This window comes from Schistocerca piceifrons, chromosome X (assembly GCF_021461385.2).
Source record: "Schistocerca piceifrons isolate TAMUIC-IGC-003096 chromosome X, iqSchPice1.1, whole genome shotgun sequence".
Classification (NCBI taxonomy): domain Eukaryota; kingdom Metazoa; phylum Arthropoda; class Insecta; order Orthoptera; family Acrididae; genus Schistocerca; species Schistocerca piceifrons.
Genome location: NC_060149.1, coordinates 744347027 through 744359664, shown reverse-complemented (window position 1 = coordinate 744359664; position 12638 = coordinate 744347027).

Sequence of the window (12638 nt, the reverse complement as noted above, 5' to 3'; positions counted from 1 at the left end):
GAACAATCCAAATTCAGCAAAGATGACATGGTTTACTAATCTATACTTGTGGACGATTTCCATTGGCAGCCATAGGACTCAAGCAGTGTAATTTGCAAGAAAAAATGTAAGGAAAAAACTCACTGAGGATGCCGCAATTGTGATGAAACATATCTGGGTAGTAAGACAAAACGGTTGTATGCTTGCAAAAAGGCAGGTCCATCCTTAATTCATGCTTCTCCAAAAAAAATTTGAACGTTCCAATTCTTAAAAAAAAACAAAAAAAAACCAACTTAACTCCTCCCGAACAGGCCATGAAGGCCCTATGGTACCGACCATTGGAGGGGCATGTGGTTAGCACACTGCTCTCCTGGTCGTATGTCGGTTTTCGAGATAGGAGCTGCTACTTCTCAATGTAGTGGCTCCCTAGTTAGTCTCACAAGGGCTGAGTGGACCTCGTTTGCCAACGGAGTTCGGCAGACTGGATGGTCACCCATCCAAGCGCTAGCCCAGCCCATCAGCTCTTAACTACGGTGATCTGACGGTAACCATGTTACCACTGCGACGAGGCTGTTGGCTCTAATTCCTAAAATTACAAGTAAATACACAACATTTTATTAACGTTCAACAAAAAGTTGCCATGTTTTTGTAAGTGTTCTACTAAACCAAGGAAAAAAGAAAATCTATGAGACGGTTGGTATTGCATATTTTTAACAATCATTTTTATATTCAGTTTGGCCTCAGCTAGTGCACATCGTAAATCGTGTTCCAAGTTCAATCGGTTCTTTGATTTTGTTTTCGTTGCCACCATAGCCGCAAAACCAATTTCACACCTATTTTTCTGTTAATAATGGATACTAGTCACCCAGCTTTCTCCAAAACGTTGCCAGTTCCGTTTTGGAGAAACCTATTTTCAGTGTATTGTCTTCACGTAGTCTAAGAAATTTTGCTTTTGCTCGAATTTCACTGTCTGAAAATATACCTTCTTTCACTGAAAACGGTCTTAAAGCCCAGACATTTACTTGTCGATTCTCCAGTGCAGGAAGTAAATTACTAATAGAATTTATTGTTGATGTTAAGTCCTGACTTATTTCATTTATGAATGAGCATTTTTCACTGTAGGCATCGAGCATTACTGTCAATTCTGAGAACATCGAAGTGTCTTGAACTTCAACCCTGGGTTGGTGAAGCTCCAACCTCCGAAGAAAACTGGCAACTTTATCTTGTGCCGTTAAAATATTCGTCATATTTCCTTGGAAGCCGAGTTTAAGCGTATTGAGTTCCACAAAGGAATCTGGAAGATATGCCACTTTGGAAATAAATATATTATCTGTTATTTTGGCATGTAAAGCTTTCTCCTTTTCCATCCTCGCCCTTTTCAATAACAAAGCAATTTGTGGTCGGAGCTCAAGTATTCTATGCAGCACCTTGCCACGTGACAGCCATCGAACTTCTGTGTGAAACAAGAGCGCATCGAATTTCACTCCAGTCTCTTTGCACAATCCTTTGAGAACTCTTGTCTTTGTTGAACTACCTCGTATATGGTTTACAATCTTCTATTTGAGTGAGTACATTCAACAAATCAGGTGGAAATGTTTTCGCTGCCAAAGCATAGCGATGTATACTGTAGTGGCTAAATGTTGCATTTGGAGCAACTTCTTTCAACAATCTGTGGAATGCAGAGCGAACACCCAAGATAGGAGGTGCTCCGTCTGTACATACACTCATAAACTTCGACCACTGCAACTTATTTCCTTCAAAAAAATTCTTTACTGATAAAAATACATCCTCACGGCGTGTAATATGTCCAATGATTCCGAGTACAAGTATTCTTCTTTCAGGCCATCATCTTTTATGCATTGAACATAGAAAAGCAGCTGCAAACAAGCTGCAATGTCAGTCGATTCATCTAATTGCAGTACAAAGAAATTACTTTATCTGATTTTGTTCTGTACTGTGTAAAAAATAACCAAATTCATGTCCTCGATGCGACTTTTAGCCATGTTGTTAGAAGGAGATTGCTTGTTCATCTTTTCTACATGTTGCTCTACCAGAAATAACTTGACTGCATCTAGTAAGCAAGGTGATGTGCCGACAGAAGTGCCGACACAGTGTGGTTTGAGGGGACCGCAATTCACGCTATAAACACACGAAGGATGGCGTGAGGTCTGAAACAGGATACGTAATGAATGCTATAAAGAAAAGTACGTAGCTTTTGGAACACTTAACTTTAATCCATCCTTGTTGTATACATCGTTCTTGATGAGACATGCTTTATACGATAAGTATCAATTGCTATGTAAGGCTAATGGCGCCTTGCTAGGTCGTAGCAATGGACTTAGCTGAAGGCTATTCTAACTATCTGCTCGGCAAAGGAGCGAGGCTTCGTCAGTGTAGTCGCTAGCAAAGTCGTCAGTACAACTGGGGCGAGTGCTGTTCCGTATCTCGAGACCTGCCTTGTGGTGGCGCTCGGTCTGCGATCACACAGTGGCGACACGCGGGTCCGACATGTATTAATGGACCGCGGCCGATTTAAAACTACCACCTAGCAAGTGTGGTGTCTGGCGGTGACACCACACAAGGCGTGATGAGATCCTCTTCTATTGTACGAGGTTTCTTGTCTTCAGCGATTCGAAGAGCGATTTGGTGTGATGCTTCAAGTCATGCCTCTATCGATTGGAAAAAGTAGCCCTATTAATTCATGCATACACTTTTCAGTGCAGCTTCTTTGCGTTTGAAGGATTCAATGTCTTTTCCGACGAATTCTGTATGACTTCTTTCAAAGTGATCTTTTAATTTGCATGATTTCATGCTCTCTACTGTTAGCACTATACTGCGCAGAACTCACAGGGACTTTTCGGTACTTCTGTCAATTGTGGTAAAACCCAACTGCAGAAAAGCTTCTTTGTACGATTTTTTTCCAGGGGTCATGTATCCTGGAAGAAAGAAAAGTTGTCTTAAGTGCGGGTACTTAAGAGAAAGAAACATAACATAATGCATTTTTGGAAAAAAAAGATCACGAGAATGTAGCATTAATAGCAAAAGACGTAATGCAACTGATGTTGATGATTTCCGGTTTACGTCTATGTGCAAATGAATGAATTTAATTTATATTTTGCCGTAAACGTTTCGTCTCAATTTATTGGTTGGTTGGTTTGTGGGAGTAAAGGGACCAGACTGCTACGGTCATCGGTCCCCGTCTCAATTTATTATGAAGCACTTTAAGTAGCCTGAAGTGTAAACATATTTTGGTACTGCCCCTGCCATTTATTCAGCTGCACTTGGATGTAATCTCAGAACCGTCAATATAGTGTTGCTATATTTTGTTCATCGTAAGCTTAACACGGGTGTCAGCACTGCTTTTGCTGTACCCGAGGCTTCTAGATTTGTAGTTTACCACTGAGCTCTCTGCATTAACTGGTAACGGGAAGAGAAGATCTGGCCAGACTAACAGCACCATGTTTACGTCTGAGAAAGAGACGGAGAGAATAAAAGCGTACGCTGCAGTAATCTAAAGCCTAGTACGCTCTGAGACGCAAAGGTGCAACTCATTGTCGCAAGGCTGTTTCTGTACGGCAACTCATATGAGTTCGTGGCATTGCATCTTGAATCCATTGCTTGCAGGGCAGTATTTCCCAGGCATTTTAATTCTACACGAAATGGGATTCTCAGACTCGGTATTCAGGATGACTTACAGTGTGGACACGACTCAGAGAAAATCGACAAGTGACTATCGCTCTGTGACACCAAGCAATGTACAGTCTGACAAGTTACAGCATACCACATACTGCCTATATGGCTTAATGTTCGCAGGTGCAGTTACCCAGTGAGTGTTTATATACGCAATGCTTCAGTGTGTTCTCACTAATTATGGCATGTAACAGTAAAGAAACTGAATAACTTATAGCTCTTTGTGGAGGAAATCAGGAATTTTGGGATCCTAAGGGCAATAAATATCGCATAAAAACAAAACTAAGTGATGAATCGGAGTGGATCACCAGTGATGTCACATTCGAATCCGATGAGTCGAAGAACAATATGCATACTTCGATGACAATAGCTGATATACACTACTGGCCATTAAAATTGCTACATCTCGAAGATGACGTGCTACAGACGCGAAATTTAACCGACAGGAAAAAGATGCTGTGATATGCAAATGATTAGCTTTTCAGAGCATTCACACAAGGTTGGCGCCAGTGGCGATACCTACAACGTGCTGACATTAGGAAAGTTTCCAACCGATTTCTCATACACAAACAGCAGTTGACCGGCGTTGCCTGGTGAAACGTTGTTGTGATGCCTCGTGTAAGGAGGAGAAATGCGTACCATCACGTATCCGACTTTGATAAAGGTCGGATTGTAGCCTATCGCGATTGCGGTTTATCGTATCGCGACATTGTTGCTCGCGTTGGTCGAAATCCAATGACTGTTAGCAGAATATGGAATCGGTGGGTTCAGGAGGGTAATACGGAACGCCGTGCTGGATCCCAACGACCTCGTATCACTAGCAGTCGAGATGACAGGCATCTTATCCGCATGGCTGTAACGGATCGTGCAGCCACGTCTCGATCACCGAGTCAACAGATGGGGACATTTGCAAGACAATAACCATCTGCACGAACAGTTCGACGACGTTTGCAGCAGCATGGACTATCAGCTCGGAGACCATGGCTGCGGTTCCCCTTGACGCTGCATCACAGACAGGAGCGCCTGCTATGGTGTACTAAACGACGAACCTGGTTGCACGAATGGCAAAACGTCATTTTTTCGGATGAATCCAGGTTCTGTTTACAGCATCATTATGGTCGCATCCGTGTTTGGCGACATCGCGGTGAACGCACATTGGAAGCGTGTATTCGTCATCGCCATACTGGCGTATCACCCGGCGTGATGGTATGGGGTGCCATTGGTTACACGTCTCGGTCACCTCTTGTTCGCATTGACGGCACTTTGAGCAGTGGACGTTACATTTCAGATGTTATGACCCGTGGCTCCACGCTTCATTCGATCCCTGCGAAACCCTACATTTCAGCAGGATATTGCACGACCGCATATTGCAAGTCCTGTACGGGGCTTCTGCATACAGAAAATGTTCGACTGCTGCCCTGGCTAGCACATTCTCCATATCTCTCACCAACTGAAAACGTCTGGTCAATGGCGGCCGAGCAACTGGCTCGTCACAATAAGCCAGTCACTACTCTTGATGAACTGTGGTATCGTGTTGAAGCTGCATGGGCAGCTGTACCTGCACACGTCATCCAAGCTCTGTTTAACTTAAAGCCCAGGCGTATGAAGGCCGTTATTACGGCCAGAAGTGGTTGTTCTGGGTACTGATTTCTCAGGGTCTATGCACCCAAATTGCGTGAAAATGCAATCACATGCCAGTTCTAGTGAAATATATTTGTCCAATGAATGCCCGTTTATCGTCTGCATTTCTCCTTGGTGTAGCAATTTTAATGGCCAGTAGTGTATTTTGGATAGCTTGAATAGGTACATGAAACTTATAAAAGAATCTGCCGTTGCCAAAAAGATTGCTTGACACTGCTGTTGTGCAACCTGTGTCCATAATTCGTGGTTCATATACAACAGATGTTAAGTCTTTGAACGACATTTGACAAAAAAATCAAACTGTTGTGCCTTGCCAAGATGTAGTACAACGAAATGATTATTTCCACCGCACATTTCCATACTTATAACACTGGTCTTAACCACTGACAACATCTCTTTTTTAGATGACGGTACAGCACGATAAATGCGGCACTTGTAATCTTAACTCAAGACTGCAGCGCCCCAACTTGAACCACTATACACGGCGCCGCGCAGCTCAACTCAGACTGAGTGAGCGTGAACTGTCATACACTATGTGATCAAAAGTATTCGGACGCCCCCAAAAACATACGTTTTTCATATTAGGTACATTATGCTGCCACATACTGCCAGGCACTTCGTATCACTTCATATCACTTCACATCAGCGTAAGAGAGCAGAATGGGGCGCTCCGCGGAACTCACGGACTTCGGACGTAGGTAGGTGATTGGCTGTCACTTGTGTCATACGTCTGTACGCGAGATTTCCACAGTCCTAAACATCCCTAGGTCCACTGTTTCCGATGTGATAGCGAAGTGCAAACATGAAGGGACACATACAGCACAAAAGCGTACACGCCGATGTCGTCTGTTGACTGACAGTCACCGCCGAAAGTTGAAGAGGGTCGTAATGTGTAATAGGCAGACATCTGTCAAGCAGTAATTCCAAACTGCATCAGGATACACTGGAAGTACTATGACAGTCAGGCGGGAGGTGAGAAAACTTGGATTTCATGGTAGAGCGGCTGCCCATAAGCCACGCATCACACCGGTAAATGCCAAACGACGCATCGCTTGGTGTAAGGAGCGTAAACATTGGACGATTGATCAGAGGAAAAACGTTGTTTGGAGTGACGAATCACGGTACACAATGTGGCGATCCAATGGCAGGGTGTGGGTATGGCGAATGCACAGTGAACGTCATCTGCCAACGTGTGTACTGCCAAACAGTAAAATTCGGAGGCGGCGGTGTTGTGGTGTGGTCGTGTTTTTCATGGAGGAGGTTTGCACCCCTTGTTGTTTTGCGTGGCACTACCACAACACAGGCTTACATTGATGCTTTGAGCACCTTCTTGCTTCCCACTGTTGAAGAGCAATTCGGGGATGGCGATTGCATCTTTCAACACGATCGACCACCTGCTCATAATGCACGACCTGTGGCGGAATGGGTACAGGACAATAACATCCCTGTAATGGACTGGCCTGCTCAGAGTCCTGACCTGAATCCTATAGAAACCTTTGGGATGTTGTGGATCGCCGACTTCGTGCCAGGCCTCACCGACCGACATCGACATCTCTCCTCAGTGCAGCACTCCGTGGAGAATGAGCTGCCGTTCCCCAAGAAACCTTCTAGCACATGACTGAACGTATGCCTGCGAGAGTGGAAGCTGTCATCAAGGCTAAGGGTGGGCGAACACACACTGAATTCTAGCATTACCGATGGAGGGCGCCACGAACTTGCAAGTCATTTTCAGCCAAGTGTCCGGATACTTTTGATCACATAGTTTATTCCTTTGACGTACCGACAACATGCGGAACGTGTTCAACGCGGAGCGCTCGGTGTAGACGCGCTTTAACGTATTCAGACTTTTTTAAGGAAACGTTTAAGTTATACACACGACTGGTAAACGAATCTCCACTGCCGAGAAATAGATATTGGTCTGATATGAACATAAACAATTATTTCGATATGTTAGCTGCTTTCGTTTGCAGAAATATATGACCTAAAGTTCAACAACCAAAAAGTAGAAGCATTGCTTATAAACGTTGGTGGATACATTGGATTCTTTAAGTAAGAAACACACATGGGTACAACCTTCTAGATACCTAAGAAAGGAGGATGGAATGGGATTCAGAAATTACTTGCGGATGACTACAAAAGTTTTCGAAAGGTTTGTAGAGATGGTTGGGCGACGCGTTTCGAAAAAAAAATTCGACTTTTTCAGACTTCCAATTTCTGCCTCTCTCGCGTCAGCAGTCGCATTTTGCACTCATAATTCACTGCATATTCTTCGAACAACAGGAAGCGTGATACTTAACTTCGAAGAAATGTAATTAATATGACCAATAATGAAAACATAGCCACCTCATCATCAGACTGCGATATGAGACTGAGGTTCAAAAGAATCAAATATTTATACCGAATAATTTCCCTGCAATAGTTTGAGAATAACTGCATAGCGAAAAACATGCGAATCCAAAATCTGTTCTTTTTAATTTTTTATGCAAAAAGTAGATCATTTTCGGAAAGAAAACTACTTCGCCGAGTAATGCAGCATTTGTTCTTTTACACAAAGTTTTTTTTTTTTTTTTTTTTTTTTTTTTTGCGGCGCAGCAGGTGACTCAACTTTCAGCTTTCTGCTTCCCTTGAATCAAATCTACAAGCGTACACGATTCTTTGCGTGACAGGGCGGAAATGTTAGCCACAAAGAACACTGAAAATGAGTTTGAACAGTAAGTAATTGCGTACTGCGATTTACAGTAGCAGTGCTGTCATTTTTTAAATACATGCATTGATCAGGCGTTTACAGGAGACAGCTTGGCGAGCACAAGCGTTATGATAAAATAGGGATGGCAGACAGCGGTATGTAGCGCAAAGTGTGCGCTTCCTTTCAAAGCATCACCAGATGTTAAATCTGTGGTAGCCTTTATCACAAGCAGGGCCATTCACCACGCTATGATGAGAGTAAATACTTTCTCTTTTAATGGGAATACTGCAACAAAAAACGTCTCATAGCCTTCTATAAGGATTTTTCTCGCCCTGTGTTTCCTCGGCTAACAAGCTTGTGATCAGGATTATGCCCGTGTTTGAAATCACACCTGTGTTTCCAACACCTATTTTGCAGCGAAAAAGTCGGCTTGAAGCACATGCCGAATCTACTTTTGTCCTTACTGTGAAGTAACTTTAAATTGTAGCTGTGTACGTCATTTATAGTGATCTTCTTAGGATCATTTTTCAGTGGCAACAGAAGTAGGATAAAAAAGAATCTTACACACCTATTTATATCTTGACATTACAATTAAATCCAGATCATTACCTGCTATCAGGCGTTGATAAATATGAAAGGGAACAGTTGAAAGCCGGCCGATGTGGCCGAGCGGTTCTAGGCGCTTCAGTCTGGAACCACGCGACCGCTACGGTCGCAGGTTCGAATCCTGCCTCGGTCATGGATGTGTGTGATGTTCTTAGGTTAGTTAGGTTTAAGTAGTTCTGAGTTCTAGGGGACTCATGTCCTCAGATGTTAAGTCCCATAGTGATCAGCGCCATTTGAACCATGTATTTGAACAGTTGAAAATGTGTGCCCTAATCAGGACACGAACCCAGGATCTCCTGCTTACACGACAGACGCTCTATCCGACCTCTTTTTTTCTGTAAGGTATCGTAGGTCAAGGGGCAGAGCTGGCAGGGGTCGTGCTTGGAGGTCTGGCCACGGTGTCCCCGTCTCTTGACGTGATAAAAGAGAGGCAGCGGGAAGGAAACATTGTACATGTATTTAATTTTTTACTTATTTATTTAACTGAAATGTCCCAGAAGAAAAATCATATATGAAAAAGAAAGGAAAGAAATGTAGGGCCGAAGTGACATCCTCGCCTCTTCACTGGGAGTAATATCCTATCCCGCGAAACTACGTGAACCTGGGACTCCCCACCGCTTCGTGGGGGATCTTGAAATATGCTGCCTAGAAAGTTCGCAAAGTGCGTTTTTTATTTGGAGTGGCGACGGATGATTTCTTGATATTCTAGTAGATAATGCCAATAATACATGCCCGATATCGACGTCCGCGAGAGCACATAGTGCGATGCGTGTCCTCCAATCCAGCGGAATGCCGACGTTTCCTGCGAGGGGAAGAAGACAGCGTCAGGGAAAAATAAAGCGTCCGTCGCGATCGTGAATTCGACGGTGCGTCGGAGGAGTTCCATGATGCGTTGCATCAGCCGCCAAAAATCCTTTGCCTCACCGCACTGCAGAGAATGTTCGTCGGTGTCCTGCGTGCCACATAGCAGGCAGAGTGGGGAATCTACCATGCGAATGTCGTACAATCGTTGGCGGTTGACTGTCTTGCGGTTCATTAATGTATACCAAGACGATCTCGCTGCCGTGGTGAGGAGAGGCGTATGGATAGCTCGCCAAATCTGTCGTCAATCCCGCGTTGGGTATTTAAGTTCGACAACGTTGCTACCATGATGACGCCTCAAGTATCGATATATCTCATTGGTAGTGAGGATCCTTGTAGAAGGTATCTGTAACTGACCACAACTAAAATCGGCAAAAAATCGCGCGACGTGAGAGAAAGAAGGCGACATTGTGCCTACCGCCATCAGCAGTTCAAAGGACGGGGAAAGAAGCACGTCCAGGATCGCCGACGTGATGGTATGTTGCCGTTGGTTCCATGTTCGTAGCGTCACTCTCAGGTATATCGCTAGAGCCTTGTTCCGCACATTCGTGAGATTAAGTCCTCCAAAATGGTGTGGGAGAGTTAAAGCCTCGTATTTGACATTAAACAACATCCCTTGGCTGACACAGTATCCGAAGGCCGCCATTAACCTGTCAGCAATACCATGTGGCATTGGCGGTACCTGTGCCAGGTGTGGCAGTCGCGAGGCTAGATAAACATTAGTGTATTCTATCCTTTGGAGCAGGTCGTGGGTTCTGAGTGAATAGTTGCGTATGTGCAGTCGGACGTGCTGGAGAAGACGTCTGCAGCTCGCCGCCGCTGATTGCCGTAGCGATCGGGTGAACAATACTCCTACGCAAGATGTCCACCGTCGTAAACGGACTGTGCAGAGCGTCCAGCCCTCGACCGATGTGCATAATTTTCGATTTATTCATGTTGACCCTGCTTCCCGCAGCTACTCCGTACGTAGTAAGAAGGGCAACCTCCTTACGTACTTCGTTCTCCGACCGGACGAGTATCATCAAGCATATGCACGTGAAGGAACTCGCACGGAGTCGGACGCCTGTTAAGAGTCCGTCTAAGACGCTGCCGGTTTTCGACGAGAAATAATTTTAATCATGTGCTAGCACTCGTTCCATCACGCAGATGCAGAATGTCCTACCGCTGCTTTAACATTGTTTCACGATAACTCTCCCATTCGCCTCATTCTCTAGTGATTATTTCTTGTGGTTTGCATTGATTTTAACAGGGAAACTAAAACAGTTTAAGTCTGACCCGCCAGCCGGCCGAGGTGGGCGTGCGGTTCAAGGCGCTACAGTTCGGATCCGCGGGACTGCTACGGTCGCAGGTTCGAATCCTGCCTCGGGCATGGATGTGTGTGATGTCCTTAGGTTAGTTAGGTTTAAGTAGTTCTAAGTTCTAGGGGACTGATGACCTAAGATGTTAAGTTCCATAGTGCTCAGAGCCATTTGAACCATTTTCTTCTGACCCGCTACTGCCCGCACTGAAACTAGATTTATTGTGCGGTATCGCTCCGTGTATATCTAGTAAAGCCAACCAGTGCCCTTAAGTAGTGCAAGGAGTCCCTCTACCAGTTTTTTGTTAGTCACAATTTCTTCAGGTCTAGTTGTCCCGAAGATACTGTACCGTTTACTCTCCAATGCCATGCATTTGAAGATTAGATGTGATGCAGGTACAATACCACTGGAACTCTGTTCATTATTGACAACCAACTGCCGCACAGAAATTGCCAAATCATCAACCGTCAAAGCTGTTTGCTTAATCTCTTTCCTAATTTCAGATATCTCCTTCTCTGAACTGACTTTAAATTCCTGAAAATTCAGTTCTAAGCTCTGTAGTAATGTAGTATGATTATAACTTATTGGTAAACGTGAGTGATTACTTTTGGAGAAGGCACTACCTCAGTTCTCTGTGATACATCTGTCTTAATCTTCTCATGTTCCTACCTTACATCTTGAAAATTATTTTGCAACTGCTGATTTTGTTGATTAGTAACCTCCTGAAATTTACTTGTAACCTTCTTCAACTGTGATAAATTTACTTCAACATCAGAACTAATCCTATCAAAATCTGATTGTAACTTTTCCCTTTATTGCGTACTAAGTACATTAAATTTTCTTGCAACATGTTCAGTAATGGGTTCTCACTTTTGCTCTAAGTTATGAATCTGGCTCTGTAAAGTGGTAACATAAGCCTGCTGTCCCCTTGCATTTGCGTCTAACTTTACAGTTAACTCCTTAGCATTAATCTCTATTCTTTCCGTTAATTTTTCATCACGTCCATGCACACTAATCTCCAATTTCTCACTCTATCCAACCTTTAGAATTATTCTTCAAACCCCCTTTTAACTTCTCATTGTGCTCTCTTGCTTTAGCCGTATATTCTTTAAATTCTTTCACTGCCTCAGTGACGGACTATTCGTGTTCTGATTACAGACATTGACTGGAGAAAACTTTGAATATGTCAAGCAGCCGAAGTTGCAGAAACACCTGCTTAAACAACACAACTATTAATATAATCTAGTGGCTTGTAAGGCATGGGTCTGGCCTGTGGGTCCCTGATTCTGATCGAGATTTCCAAGGAAATTCTGTATTGAAAATAAAGAATGACGTGTTTCGTCTTTTTGCTAGACACTCCCTAGTTATTGAAAAAAAATCGGGTCAATACTGATGACGGAAAATCGTATTTTCTATGCTATGTATCGAAAGATCATGTAAAAGCAAACGTTTTTTATTAATTAATATGTTCAAGTCATTAACATTTCCGTGTTTTCACACTGTAGCTTGGGTGTCCGTCATCCTACGCATCTATGAAAGCGAGGTCGGCGGTCGAGCGGTCGAGGTGTTAGACTACTAACCCACTGGTCCATGTTCGATTCTTGGTCGTGACTTTTGTTCTTTAGATGCTTTTTTCAATGTATCTGATAATGTTCTCATAATAGGAATACTTTTCTTTGTCTTTTATTAAGTACAACATCGGGTGGTGTGATAATAATCTAAAAAGTATATATAATGTATTTGCACTTATTTTCATTGTGATATAGAATACTGAAATAAATCAAAAGTATATCATTACGTAATCCTAACTGATCGTTTATTCATGAGTATTCTTGCAATCAGTGAGGTGAAACTTACTATAGAATCAGGCAAAACAT